This window comes from Salvia miltiorrhiza, chromosome 1, assembly GCF_028751815.1.
Source record: "Salvia miltiorrhiza cultivar Shanhuang (shh) chromosome 1, IMPLAD_Smil_shh, whole genome shotgun sequence".
NCBI classification, from domain to species: domain Eukaryota; kingdom Viridiplantae; phylum Streptophyta; class Magnoliopsida; order Lamiales; family Lamiaceae; genus Salvia; species Salvia miltiorrhiza.
In genome coordinates, this window is record NC_080387.1 from 54,550,263 (window position 1) to 54,566,052 (window position 15,790).

The 15,790-nt window shown below is 37.8% G+C and overlaps 2 long non-coding RNA genes and 1 pseudogene across 2 annotated transcripts; all 3 read left to right on the forward strand.

Annotated features, from left to right (window-relative positions):
• Positions 1-903: 903 nt before the first annotated feature.
• LOC130994669 (uncharacterized) lies at positions 904-2,529 on the forward strand. The gene is made up of 2 exons (XR_009091864.1): positions 904-1,092; positions 1,912-2,529. It is a non-coding gene; the product is annotated as an uncharacterized LOC130994669 (long non-coding RNA).
• A 960-nt stretch (positions 2,530-3,489) lies between these two features.
• LOC131010133 (uncharacterized) lies at positions 3,490-6,805 on the forward strand (annotated as a pseudogene).
• Positions 6,806-13,648: 6,843 nt separating this feature from the next.
• On the forward strand, positions 13,649-15,194 carry LOC130994675 (uncharacterized). The gene is made up of 2 exons (XR_009091871.1): positions 13,649-13,762; positions 14,577-15,194. It is a non-coding gene; the product is annotated as an uncharacterized LOC130994675 (long non-coding RNA).
• The last annotated feature ends 596 nt before the right edge of the window (positions 15,195-15,790 follow it).

Below are 15,790 nucleotides of genomic sequence, written 5' to 3' on the forward strand. Positions count from 1 at the left end.
ATTTGAAATGTATGGGTAAATATTGTATATACTAACCCGCGTCTAAAGATAGAGGTTGTGGTTCCCACGAAAAACAATAAAAATAAAATAAGAAAATACGTATGTATTTTAAAGCTTATAAAAACTACTAGCTTTTAACTAAGGTGGGAAGATGGGGTTCAGGTATAGGGTACCCGATTACCTGACCCGGAAAAATCGGGTATCGGGTACCCTATACCAGAAAAATTCAGGGTCGGGTAGTTTAGGGTGTAAAAAATCAGATATATTAAAAATAAGGCTGAATTTTAAATTTTAAAATTAATTTTCAATTTCAAATTCCAGCCCTAATTTTGACTATTTCTCTCACTCCCTCATTGTCGGACATACACATCTTCAAAAAATTTGCACTTTCTCTTTCTAGCACCTACGGTGTGACAGCCCGAAACCAAATAATTCATTTAAATTTTTGTTTTAAATTATTTCATATTTAAATTATTTTGAAGCATTTTATATTTAAATTGTGAGGTTATTCAAATTTTAGTCTATGTCATGAATTATCTAATCGCGCCCCTAGTTAGATGTATGATTTCGAACTATAGATTATATCTATGGAAATGGAAGATTATATTCAATTAATTTTACTTTAATTTGGGCTTAAATACTATTATTTGCAATTTAATATATGTTGGACCTTGTTTAATTTTTAATCTAAGCTTATATACATTATACCGGCCCATTTACTTATCATACATTCCAAGCCCATATATATATATATATATATATATATATATATATAATTATTGTGTAATTAACTTTTTATTGAAATAAAAATGAGATTAACGTGTATCTTTCTTTCAGCTAACCAAATTTGATTTCACTTTCCGTAAGATTTGATTTTTTTTTTCTTCACAAGCAGCAAATTTTTGATCTCTTTCACATTCAAATCTTTGACGACGAACGAGTAAATTCAATCTATTTAAACCTCATTGTATCATCCTCATTCCATCAGCTTCGAATCATAAACCATCAACTGAATTCTCCATTTGCTCTTTTCACAAAATAACTCAAATCTGCCACTCTCACTACAAATTTCAGCTTTGCCACTTTCAGCTGGTAACTTTAATTTCTTCTGTAATTTCATTTTAGTACATCAATTATTTTATGCAAAAACAAAACTTTCACAAATCTTTCGTTTTACACAGCATATGCATAATCAAATAGAATAAATCTTATAAATTACATGAAAAAGGGGAAATAGAAATAGAAGAGGAAGAGAGGGCGTCTGGTGGCTGCTGCGGGGCTGCTGTCCCAGTGGCGCCACTGCTGCGCTGTAGACACGGGGGTGAAGTCGTTGGAGAGAGGCGACGAAGAGAGGGAGAGTGAGGGCGAGAGGAGGCAGAGCCGCCAGCTCCGGCGGCGGCGTTGCCGCCTGGTGGTGGCGGAAGGGGAAGACCGAGGGAGAGAAGGGGAGAGGGAGAGGGAGAGGGAGAAAAGGGGAAGAAGGGGGCTGCGTAGGAAATGGGCGTGAGAGTTGTGTGTGTGTTTGTGAAGTGTGAATGTGTAAGTTTAATTAGGGAAATGTTAGATGGGCTTGACTTTAGGTTAGTTTAATTATAAATGGGCTTTAATTGGGGCTTAATTTATTGAATAAGTTGGGCTTAATTCTACTTTTAATATGGCTGCATTTACATATATTTTTACAATGATATTATAAAATTTTATATTTTCAATTTACACTATTAATTTAAATTTAGTTTTCATTAAATATTGAGCTCAAATATTTTCATAAGAAAAACTCTTTTATAATCTATTAGACCAATGATTTTTAAATGGCTTTATGATAATAAATTCTTAAGATTTAAATTACTATTATTATTATTTTTTTAAGTTCAAATAGGCCCTTATGTTAATTATTTGAATTTATCTGACTAGGTGCGGCGCGACTAGGACGTGAACTTTAAATTCTTGCAGTTAATTTTCAAAACTCAAAAGTTCAAGTTTCAGGTGTGGGATTTATTTCAGTACATGCACGTGGTTAATATTTGTCCATTTTAATATTATGTGTTTACCGTATGTGTTGTAAAAATATTTATCGCTAGGGGCCAGCATAATTGGTCCAGGACTTCACCGTCCTTGGTATGCCACAAAGCGATTTCATGTTGCAGGGTTGCAACCATTATATTGTCGCCAGGGGCCCACATATAGGGTCCGGGACATTAAAGTCCTTGGATTGCCACAGTGCGTATGGAAATTATGTTACGTTATGACAATATGTGTTACCATTTTATTAACATGGACAATTATTGCATGTTCCCACACTGAGTGTACCCTGTATGCTCATCCCATATTCAACAGTTTCAGGTGATTGATATCGGAGGCGCGTGGAGAGTCGAATGGGCGCGTCGAATCTATTTAAAAATAAATGTTTCTTAAAACATATTATGTTATTTCATGTGATATCTTTTGGTTATGTAAACTCTGAAATTCTATACTATTTGAGATTTGTGTGTGATTTATTTAAATAAATGTTGTTATATTATTTTAATGTCATGACTTGTTTAATTTATATTTAAATTCATTTCAAATATTTATTTAAGAATTTATACCTTTACGAAAATATATACATGGATACATACATAATTTTTAATTATATAAAGATTTTATTTTGTTATATTTTCCGCTGCTAAAAAGATATTATTTTATATTTAGAGTTTTTCCTTAGTACAAGTTTTATTAATTAGTTAATTATTTTTCTGACATCTTCATGTCGTGCTTTGAAAATAAAGTTGTTAAATTTATGATTTAAAAATCAAGATTTATATTTGAATACATTATTGAAAATTTTGATATCTTATAAATCGTTTTAAAAGTGCTTTAAAAACAAATTTTATTTAAAGATTTCTTTTTCTTAAAATTATTTTCGAAAATATTTATTTTAAAAGTGAGTTTTAAATTATTTTAAAAGACTTCCGCATTAAATATTTATTTAAATTTTATATTTAACTCCTTAATTAGATTAGGGTGTTATAGCATGGTATCAGAGCAGGTCTACTTTCCTGTAGACTCTGCAAAATAAAAATTTTCTTAGACTCTGCAAAATAAAAAAAAAAAAAAAATTCTTAAAAAGTTTTTAAGTCAAGTATGACAAATCCATTCGACCTCTACGTGCTCCGACATCAAGGTAAAAGTTATTTTAAAAGTTTTCAAGGGGATGAGTATAAACTGTTTATATTCCGAATTTATGTTAAATTTGCTGCAATAATTGAAGTTGTTATCAGAAAGTTCAAGTTATTATGAGAAAGTTCAGTATACAAGTTATTATGTTGAAGATTAATTGCAGCAATGAATTTATTTCAGAAATTATTTCAGTTCATGATGTTAAAGTATGATTCACGAAAATTTATTTTTTGAACATAGTCCTCGAATTACGAATAACCTAGAATTTTCTTTTAGTATCATTCTCTCAAGCGAGTGTAGAATAGAACTGATAGTGCCTTTGAATATAGAACAATGAGGAATACACGCGCACAGTCCCACAACGCTGAGAGTTCAAATACTAATCACGAAGCAGAAGCAGGACGAACTCATCCAACAAATGGAGGAGACTTCATGAGTCAATTCTTGAGCGCTTTACAGGGTTTTGTCCAACAGCAGGCCCAAACTCAGGCTACCCAAACCGACCTAAACCGAACCTCTAACACGATAGATCAAGCTGTAGAGCGATTTCGGAACTATAATCCACCACGATTCAATGGACGTGATGGACCACTAGCAGCCGAAGAGTGGTTGGAAGAGCTCGAACGTATCTTCACTCACATCAACTGTAGTGATGAGCAGAAAGTTTCATGCGTTGTTTTTCAACTCAAAGAGGACGCTCGACAATGGTGGAAACATTTCTATCGCTTGTTGGGAGAGGAAGATCGCAATGTTCTAAATTGGAAAAATTTCAAGGATGTGGTAATGAATAAATACTTTCCCCTCTCATTCAGAGAAAATAAGGAGACCGAGTTCTTTGAGTTGAAACAAGGGGATATGACTATAGAGGAGTATGAAAGGAAATTCAATGAGTTGGCCCGTTTTGCTCCACACCTAGTTGATACAGAAGATAAGATGATCGCTAGGTTCAGAAAAGGGTTAAGAATTGACATCAAAGGAATTATGGCTGCACATGTGATTGACGATTTCAGCGACCTGGTTAAGCGAGCGGAAGAAGTGGGCACGGCTCTTGGAACAAACCATCCTACATCAAAATCGACAAATCAACCAATGAAGAGGAAATGGGAAAATCCTAACCAAAGTGGAGGAAACTTCCAAGATAAGAGGTCGAAATTTGGCGGTAACACCAGTGCAAACACACAAGTAACCAAACCACAATGTCAGAAGTGTGGAAAGTTCCACAATGGAGAGTGTCTGTGGGGAAAAGGAGCTTGCTTCTTCTGCCATGAACCGGGACATACAGTGAGTACTTGTCCTAAAAACAAGCGGAATGTGCCAGAAGGGAGAATGAACGTTGGGCTAAACAAAGGAAGTGGCAAAGAGCCAGAAAGAAAAGGAAATGCTCGTTTCTTTTCCTTAACACAACAAGAAGAAGTTGAGGATGACAACACAATGACGGGTACGTTAATTATATCAGGAACACCTGCTGTTGTTCTATTTGATTCTGGAGCTTCACACTCATTTATTTCCCCTAAGTTTTGTCAAAAGAATAAGATCATTTGGGAGGTAGAGAACTTAGACTTGAACATAAGTATCCCCTCTGGAGAATCCATTAAGACTAATAGGATTGCTAGAAAAATTTCCTTGAATTTTAGGAATAGAAAGCTTGAAGCTGACTTATACCTTATCGAAATGCACGATTTCGATGTGATTCTGGGGATGGATTGGTTAAGTCGAAACCATGCAACAATTAAGTGCCGCGAAAGAGAAGTCGTGTTCAAAATACCAGGGGAGAAAGAAGTTGCTATTCAAGGATCAAAGTTAAGGAAAATGCCCATGGTGATATCTGCTATGAAGGCGATGAAGATATTGAATAAAGGAGGCTGCAACGCTTATTTGGTGAGCATAGTAGGCAAAGAAAATGATGAACTCACCCTTGAAAATGTTCCAGTAGTATGCGAATTCCCCGATGTTTTCCCCGAAAATCTACCTGGAATACCACCTGATAGGCAAGTAGAGTTTACGATCGATTTGTTACCTGGAGTAGCACCTGTTTCGAAAGCACCGTATAGAATGGCACCAAAGGAATTGGAGGAATTGAAGACACAATTGCAAGAACTTTTGGACCTAGGGTTTATTCGACCAAGTGTATCACCCTGGGGAGCGCCAGTCTTGTTTGTCAAGAAGAAAGACGGAACAATGCGGATGTGTATCGACTATCGAGAACTCAATCAACTCACCATCAAGAACAAGTATCCTCTGCCAAGGATAGAGGATTTATTCGATCAGTTGAAAGGAGCAGGAGTGTTTTCAAAAATCGATTTGAGGTCGGGTTATCACCAACTCAAAATAAAGGAAGGTGATATACCAAAGACGAACGAGATATGGCCATTACGAATTCGTAGTCATGCCTTTTGGCTTAACAAACGCCCCTGCGGTATTTATGGATTTGATGAACCGCGTTTTCCATCCTTATTTGGATAAGTTTGTCATAGTGTTCATTGATGACATTCTGATATATTCTAAGGACAAAGCGCAACACGGAGAACATCTCAGAATCACTTTGGAAACCTTACGAAATGAGAAACTCTACGCCAAATTTAAGAAGTGTGAATTTTGGCTAGATCAAGTTGTTTTTCTCGGTCATGTGGTGAGTGCTAATGGAATTAAGGTGGACCCAGCGAAGGTGGAAGCTGTAAATAACTGGAAGGCACCTACCAACGCCAATGAAGTGAGAAGTTTCTTAGGGCTCGCTGGTTATTATAGAAGATTCATCGAGGGATTTTCAAAGATAGTAGGCTCAATGACACAATTAACCAGAAAAGGAGTTGTGTTCAAGTGGACTGATCAATGCGAGCAGAGTTTTCAGGAATTGAAAAGAAGGTTAACAACAGCACCAGTGTTGACCATACCCGATGAATCAGGAAATTTCGTCATCTATACCGACGCCTCGAAGCAAGGTCTGGGATGTGTTTTAATGCAGAAAGGAAAGGTTATCGCTTACGCGTCAAGGCAATTGAAGACGCACGAACATAACTACCCTACGCATGATTTGGAGCTAGCAGCCGTAGTGCACGCGCTAAAGATTTGGAGACATTACTTGTATGGGGGAAAATGTGAGATCTTCACAGATCATAAGAGTTTGAAATATTTCTTCACGCAAAAGGAGTTGAATATGAGGCAAAGAAGGTGGCTAGAACTCGTGAAGGATTATGATTGTACCATACAGTATCACCCTGGAAAGGCTAATGTGGTGGCCGATGCACTTAGCAGAAAAGGAGAAGGACAACTAGCCTCAATGATAACTCAACAAGAAACCTTGATAAAAGAATTTGAAAGGATGAATCTCGAGGTGGTTAGTCCAAATACCCAAGAGGCTACGCTTGCAGCACTAGTTGTTAAACCTACATTGCGTGATCGTATTAGAAAAGCGCAGGAGACCAACAGCTTCCTCCAGAAAATGAAAAGTAAGGGGTTAAAAGACAATAATACAAGTTTCTCATTGGCAAGTGATGGAACACTTACATATGCAGGGAGAATTTGCGTCCCTAAGGATAAAGAATTGATAAGAGAAATTTTGGATGAGGCGCACTGCACGACTTACACAGCACACCAGGAAGCACCAAGATGTACAAAGATCTTCGAAATATATTTTGGTGGAGAGGAATGAAGAGGTCAATAGCTGAGTATGTTGGAAGATGTATGACATGTCAACAAGTGAAAGCTGAACATCAACGACCGTCGGGATTGCTAAATCCATTGGAGATACCCGAATGGAAATGGGAACACATTACGATGGACTTCGTGGTGAGACTTCCAAGAACAATACGTGGACACGATGCAGTTTGGGTAGTTGTAGATCGACTCACTAAGTCCGCACACTTCATTCCAGTAAAAATGACATACTCAATGGACCAATTGGCGAGACTGTATGTTCAAGAGGTGGTTAGACTACATGGAGTGCCAGTATCTATTGTCTCTGATCGAGATCCAAGATTTACATCCAGATTCTGGAAAAGCTTACACGCAGCTATGGGAACTAAACTTAACTTTTCAACAGCATATCATCCTCAAACAGACGGACAATCCGAAAGGACTATACAAATTTTGGAAGATATGTTGCGGACTAGTATCATGGATATTGGAGGCACTTGGGAAACTCATCTACCATTGATCGAGTTTGCATACAACAACAGTTTTCAAACAACTCTTAGAATGGCTCCGTATGAGGCATTATATGGGAGAAAGTGTAGATCGCCATTATATTGGGACGAAGTTGGTGAACGAAAAGTGTTAGGTCCGGAAATCATTGAGAAGACGGTTGAGGTCATTGAGAAGATAAAGGAGAGGATTAAAATGGCGCATGATCGACAGAAATCTTATGCAGATCGCAGAAGAAAGGAGTTATATTTCGAGGTTGGTGAAAAAGTATTTATCAAAGTAGCACCAATGAAAGGAGTTCTACGATTCGGAAAGAAAGGAAAATTGAGACCTCGATTTATTGGACCGTTTGAAATCCTAGAACGCATAGGTGATGTTGCCTATCGTCTAGCTTTAACACCAGAATTGTCAGCAGTGCACAATGTGTTTCACGTTTCCATGTTGCGAAAGTATCTGCACGATCCTAGTCACATCGTCCATTATGAAAATCTCCAAATCAACAAGGACCTTACATACGAAGAAGAGCCAAGTGTTATATTAGATCAAAAAGTAAAGGTCTTGCGAGGTAAAGAAATACCCTTAGTCAAAATTCAATGGACTAGGCACGGACCTGATGAAGCTACTTGGGAACGTGAAGAAGAAATTCTAGCTCGATATCCCCAGTTAGAACCAAGTAAGTTAAATTTCGAGGACGAAATTTTATTTAAGTGGGTAGGGTTGTGACAGCCCGAAACCAAATAATTCATTTAAATTTTTGTTTTAAATTATTTCATATTTAAATTATTTTGAAGCATTTTATATTTAAATTGTGAGGTTATTCAAATTTTAGTTGTTGATTTGTCTTGATTTATTCCTTGGCAGCCTTTGTGGAAAAAGGAAATGGTTGGTGATCCACAATTGCTTTCGGTGGCATGCAATTGTTGAAATGGTTGGTGGCATGCAATTGTTGAAATGGTTGGTGGCATGCAATTGTGGATTTGTTTAATTAGTTTTTCTGCCTATATAAGGCATTAGTGCCGAGGGAAAGTAAAACCACCAGAACAAACCCAACACAAGCTTAAGCAAGACATTGCTTCATAGCTTATCTGTAAATCTGTTTCTTCTCCATAAATCAGTATCTGTATATCTCCACATATATATATCCGTTCTCTTTTCTGCCCGTGGACGTAGCCATTTTGGTGAACCACGTAAATTTGTGTCTTCTTTACGTTTTATTCTTGTTTGTGTTCTATAATCCTATTCTGTCACAACAAACTGGTATCAGAGCCACGTTGGTGGCAGATATTTTTCTGATATTTTTTCGCTGTTACTATTCACGTGAATAGTGAAAATTTATCGGAACCTTGTTTTTTGAACCAAGGTTCATTTCCGCTCTGTTAGGATTTTTTTTTGAGCAAATCAAGAATGTCTGCTTTCAACGTAAAAGTTGACAAATTCGACGGGAGAAATAGTTTTGGCTTATGGCAGATCAAGATGCGATCTCTGCTAAAGCAACAGGGATTGTGGGCGCCTCTATCAGAAAAATCAAAATCAGATAAATCAAATTCTGATGACAAAGAAGAGTGGAACACCCGAGAAGAAAAGGCCCACTCGACGATCATGTTATGTCTGTCTGACGATGTTATCATCGAGGTTGCTGATGAAGAAACTGCCGCTGGTCTCTGGATGAAGTTAGAGAGTCTCTACATGACGAAATCTCTAACCAACAAGTTGCTCCTGAAGCAACGCCTGTTCCGATTACGCATGCAGGAAGGTACACCCCTTCGGGATCATCTAGACAAATTAAACAAAATTTTGCTAGATTTGCGTAATATTGATGTTAAAGTAGAAGATGAGGACGCTGCTTTAATACTGTTAGTATCTTTACCCGAGTCGTATGAGAATTTTGTTGAATCTTTTATTACTGGGAAAGATAGTCTGTCTCTGGAAGATGTTCGATCTGCACTCCACAGCAGAGAGGACCGTCACCAGGCAACTGGCTCGATCACAGAAAACCAGGCATCCGGACTGTTTGTCAAGGGTAAAGGACAGAAGAAATTTGTGAAGAAATCTGGGATGCCGAACCATAAAGGTTCAAAAGGTCCTAAACCTGAAGACTTATGCAACTACTGTAAAGAACCAGGGCACTGGAAAAATACTTGTCCTAAGAAGAGGAAGCAGACGAAACAAGACGGTGCCGGCGGTTCTGCAGCTGTAGCAGAAAATGACACAAATTCTGAAGAAGATCTGGCCTTAGTTGCAGCAGAACACTCACATCGTAATGATGTGTGGGTTCTTGATACTGGGGCATCATACCATATTTGTCCTACGAGGGAGCTCTTCTCGACCTATGAGCAAATAGATGGAGGCAATGTTTCCATGGCCAACAGTGCTGTCTGCAAGGTGGTTGGAAAGGGCTCAGTCAGGATACGGACAAATGATGGGGAATTCTGCACCTTGAAGGAAGTCAGGCATGTTCCACAGATGACGAAGAAACTGATATCATTAAGTCTCCTTGCCGACAAGGGTTTCAGTTTCGAAGGTCGAGGTGGAGTTTTGCATGTTTGTAAAGGTTCAAAGGTGGTTCTGAAAGGCTTGAAACGTGGTACCTTGTATTATCTACAAGGTTCCACTGTGACAGGTTCTGCTGATGTTGCATCATCCGAAGTTCAGACCAAGGACATGACCAGGCTGTGGCATATGAGGCTCGGTCATATGGGAGAAAGAGGGATGCAAATTTTGTCCAAACGGGATCTTCTTTCTGGGCACAAAGTGCAGAATCTTGAATTCTGCGAACATTGTGTGTTTGGAAAGCTTCATCGCAGCAAGTTTCCAAAGAAGGCCGTTCATCAAACCAAGGGGACTCTCGACTACATTCATTTGGATTGTTGGGGTCCGTCACGTGTAGAGTCTATTGGAGGCCACAGATATTTTATGTCTATGATTGATGACTACTCAAGAATGACTTGGGTAATTATCATGAAACACAAAAGTGAAGCCTTCAAGAGGTTCAAGCAGTGGAAGGCGTTGGTGGAAAATCAGACTGGGAAGAAGATAAAGCGGTTGCGAACTGATAATGGTATGGAATTCTGTTCGTCTGAATACAATGAGTTCTGCAAAGATGCAGGGATTGCTCGACACCACACTATTCGACATACACCGCAGCAGAATGGTGTGGCAGAACGCATGAATCAGACATTGCTGGAGAGAGCGAGATGCATGCTCTCGAATGCTGGTTTGCCTAGAAGATTCTGGGCAGAAGCCGTAAACACGGCATGCTATCTGATCAATCGTGGTCCTCACACTGGCATTGATTGCAAGACACCTTATGAGGTATGGTCAAATAAACCTGCAGATTATTCGCTGTTAAAAGTTTTTGGTTGTAATGTTTACTATCATGTTAGTGAGGGTAAATTAGAGCCAAGAGCTAAGAAGGGTATATTTGTTGGTTTCGGGGATGGAGTTAAGGGATATAGAATCTGGTCACCTGTAGAAAATAGAGTTATTTTAAGCAGGAACGTGGTCTTTGTTGAGAATTCTATGCTTAACCCCACTGTAAAATCCATTGGTGTAGAAAATTGTAGTAGTGTTGATAAACAGGTGGAGCTGCAAGATTTCCTCGATAAGAGTAAATCACAACTCCAAGGTGGAGAAGATCAACATACTACGTCTGAAATATCTGAAACCTCAAATTCAGATGTTCATCCAGAAGCTCGCCAGACAAGCATAGCTCTTGATAGAGCTAGGAGAACAGGCGTGAAACCTCCTGAGAGGTACGGTTTTGAGGATATGGTGACTTATGCATTACAAGTCGTTGACGAGGTTGAAGAGGAAAATCCAGACGCAGGTGAACCATCGACATACAAAGAAGCTGTTTCAGACAGCGAGTCGGCTCAATGGCTTGCTGCAATGAAAGAAGAAATGGAATCACTTGCCAAGAATCTGACTTGAGAGCTGGTCAAACGGCCTAAGGGGAGGAAAATAGTTACTTGCAAATGGATATTCAAGAGGAAGGACGAGACTACACCTGGTGAGGGTGTGAGATACAAAGCTCGGCTAGTTGCAAGAGGGTTCACACAAAAGGAGGGGGTTGACTATAATGAGATATTCTCACCAGTAGTCAGACACACTTCCATCAGAGTGTTACTAGAAATAGTAGCACATCAGGATCTTGAACTTGAGCAACTGGACGTGAAGACAGCTTTCCTACATGGAATACTCGAAGATGATATCTACATGACTCAGCCAGAGGGGTTTCATGTTCCGGGGAAGGAAGATTTTGTTTGCAAGTTGAAGAAGTCCTTATATGGGCTAAAACAATCTCCAAGGCAATGGTATAAGAGGTTTGATAGCTACATGATCCAGTTGGGATACAACAGGAGTCCATATGACTGTTGTGTGTATAACAACAAAGCTGATGACGGTTCCATGATCTACCTCGTCCTGTATGTGGACGATATGCTTATAGCTGCGAAGTCCAAATCTGATATTCAGAAGTTGAAAGATCTGCTCAGTGCTGAGTTCGATATGAAGGATTTGGGTGCTGCCAAGAAAATTCTGGGCATGGAGATACAAAGGGAAAGGGAAAAGAATAAGCTTTTCTTGTCACAGAAGAGCTACATTCAGAAGATCTTGTCAAGATTTGGCATGTCTACCGCAAAGCCCATTGATACTCCAAGTGCTGCAAATATTCATTTATCCGCTAATCATGCACCGAAATCTGAAGCTGAGCAGGAGTACATGTCCCGAGTTCCATATGCTAATGCAGTAGGGAGTCTGATGTACGCTATGGTCTGCACTAGACCAGATCTTGCACATGCTGTTAGTGTTGTCAGCAGGTTCATGGGAAAACCTGGAAAGGAACACTGGCAAGCTGTGAAGAGGATTTTCCGGTATCTCAAAGGTACGTCTGACGTTGGTCTCACTTATGGAGGTGATGCTAACTGTTATGTAACTGGTTATTCTGATTCTGACTATGCTGGAGATGTTGATAGTCGGAGATCTATGACTGGTTATGTTTTCACTCTTGGTGGTTCTGTTGTTAGTTGGAAGGCAACTTTGCAGGCTACAGTTACTCTCTCTACAACTGAAGCAGAGTACATGGCGTTGACAGAAGCTACTAAAGAGGGAATCTGGTTGAAAGGACTTATTGGTGACCTTGGTCTACATCATGATCACGTTACTGTGTTTTGTGACAGTCAGAGTGCAATATGTTTGACCAAGGATCAAGTCCATCATGAGAGAACCAAGCATATTGATGTGAGGTTTCATTTTCTGAGAAATGAGCAGAGAATTAAGGTGATGAAAGTAGGTACCGCTGATAATCCTGCTGACATGTTCACCAAGCCGGTCCCACATAGCAAGTTTCGACATTGTTTGGACTTGCTAAACATCACTAGATGTTAGTTGCCCAAGGAGGGCAAATCTGAGGCAGAAAAGGGGGGAATTTGTTAATCTGGCATTGTAATGATGCAGCTGCAAGGAAAATTCAAGTCAAGGTGGAGATTTGTTGATTTGTCTTGATTTATTCCTTGGCAGCCTTTGTGGAAAAAGGAAATGGTTGGTGATCCACAATTGCTTTCGGTGGCATGCAATTGTTGAAATGGTTGGTGGCATGCAATTGTTGAAATGGTTGGTGGCATGCAATTGTGGATTTGTTTAATTAGTTTTTCTGCCTATATAAGGCATTAGTGCCGAGGGAAAGTAAAACCACCAGAACAAACCCAACACAAGCTTAAGCAAGACATTGCTTCATAGCTTATCTGTAAATCTGTTTCTTCTCCATAAATCAGTATCTGTATATCTCCACATATATATATCCGTTCTCTTTTCTGCCCGTGGACGTAGCCATTTTGGTGAACCACGTAAATTTGTGTCTTCTTTACGTTTTATTCTTATTTGTGTTCTATAATCCTATTCTGTCACAACATTAGTCTATGTCATGAATTATCTAATCGCGCCCCTAGTTAGATGTATGATTTCGAACTATAGATTATATCTATGGAAATGGAAGATTATATTCAATTAATTTTACTTTAATTTGGGCTTAAATACTATTATTTGCAATTTAATATATGTTGGACCTTGTTTAATTTTTAATCTAAGCTTATATACATTATACCGGCCCATTTACTTATCATACATTCCAAGCCCATATATATATATATATAATTATTGTGTAATTAACTTTTTATTGAAATAAAAATGAGATTAACGTGTATCTTTCTTTCAGCTAACCAAATTTGATTTCACTTTCCGTAAGATTTGATTTTTTTTTTCTTCACAAGCAGCAAATTTTTGATCTCTTTCACATTCAAATCTTTGACGACGAACGAGTAAATTCAATCTATTTAAACCTTATTGTATCATCCTCATTCCATCAGCTTCGAATCATAAACCATCAACTGAATTCTCCATTTGCTCTTTTCACAAAATAACTCAAATCTGCCACTCTCACTACAAATTTCAGCTTTGCCACTTTCAGCTGGTAACTTTAATTTCTTCTGTAATTTCATTTTAGTACATCAATTATTTTATGCAAAAACAAAACTTTCACAAATCTTTCGTTTTACACAGCATATGCATAATCAAATAGAATAAATCTTATAAATTACATGAAAAAGGGGAAATAGAAATAGAAGAGGAAGAGAGGGCGTCTGGTGGCTGCTGCAGGGCTGCTGTCCCAGTGGCGCCACTGCTGCGCTGTAGACACGGGGGTGAAGTCGTTGGAGAGAGGCGACGAAGAGAGGGAGAGTGAGGGCGAGAGGAGGCAGAGCCGCCAGCTCCGGCGGCGGCGTTGCCGCCTGGTGGTGGCGGAAGGGGAAGACCGAGGGAGAGAAGGGGAGAGGGAGAGGGAGAAAAGGGGAAGAAGGGGGCTGCGTAGGAAATGGGCGTGAGAGTTGTGTGTGTGTTTGTGAAGTGTGAATGTGTAAGTTTAATTAGGGAAATGTTAGATGGGCTTGACTTTAGGTTAGTTTAATTATAAATGGGCTTTAATTGGGGCTTAATTTATTGAATAAGTTGGGCTTAATTCTACTTTTAATATGGCTGCATTTACATATATTTTTACAATGATATTATAAAATTTTATATTTTCAATTTACACTATTAATTTAAATTTAGTTTTCATTAAATATTGAGCTCAAATATTTTCATAAGAAAAACTCTTTTATAATCTATTAGACCAATGATTTTTAAATGGCTTTATGATAATAAATTCTTAAGATTTAAATTACTATTATTATTATTTTTTTTAAGTTCAAATAGGCCCTTATGTTAATTATTTGAATTTATCTGACTAGGTGCGGCGCGACTAGGACGTGAACTTTAAATTCTTGCAGTTAATTTTCAAAACTCAAAAGTTCAAGTTTCAGGTGTGGGATTTATTTCAGTACATGCACGTGGTTAATATTTGTCCATTTTAATATTATGTGTTTACCGTATGTGTTGTAAAAATATTTATCGCTAGGGGCCAGCATAATTGGTCCAGGACTTCACCGTCCTTGGTATGCCACAAAGCGATTTCATGTTGCAGGGTTGCAACCATTATATTGTCGCCAGGGGCCCACATATAGGGTCCGGGACATTAAAGTCCTTGGATTGCCACAGTGCGTATGGAAATTATGTTACGTTATGACAATATGTGTTACCATTTTATTAACATGGACAATTATTGCATGTTCCCACACTGAGTGTACCCTGTATGCTCATCCCATATTCAACAGTTTCAGGTGATTGATATCGGAGGCGCGTGGAGAGTCGAATGGGCGCGTCGAATCTATTTAAAAATAAATGTTTCTTAAAACATATTATGTTATTTCATGTGATATCTTTTGGTTATGTAAACTCTGAAATTCTATACTATTTGAGATTTGTGTGTGATTTATTTAAATAAATGTTGTTATATTATTTTAATGTCATGACTTGTTTAATTTATATTTAAATTCATTTCAAATATTTATTTAAGAATTTATACCTTTACGAAAATATATACATGGATACATACATAATTTTTAATTATATAAAGATTTTATTTTGTTATATTTTCTGCTGCTAAAAAGATATTATTTTATATTTAGAGTTTTTCCTTAGTACAAGTTTTATTAATTAGTTAATTATTTTTCTGACATCTTCATGTCGTGCTTTGAAAATAAAGTTGTTAAATTTATGATTTAAAAATCAAGATTTATATTTGAATACATTATTGAAAATTTTGATATCTTATAAATCGTTTTAAAAGTGCTTTAAAAACAAATTTTATTTAAAGATTTCTTTTTCTTAAAATTATTTTCGAAAATATTTATTTTAAAAGTGAGTTTTAAATTATTTTAAAAGACTTCCGCATTAAATATTTATTTAAATTTTATATTTAACTCCTTAATTAGATTAGGGTGTTATATACGGGCTACTCATTTTCCCCCCTAACTACCCGGCACTCCCACCCCTCTCCCTATCGCACGCTCACCACCCTATCTCCCTACACCCATCTCCTTCTCAACCACCCTCCTTCATCTCT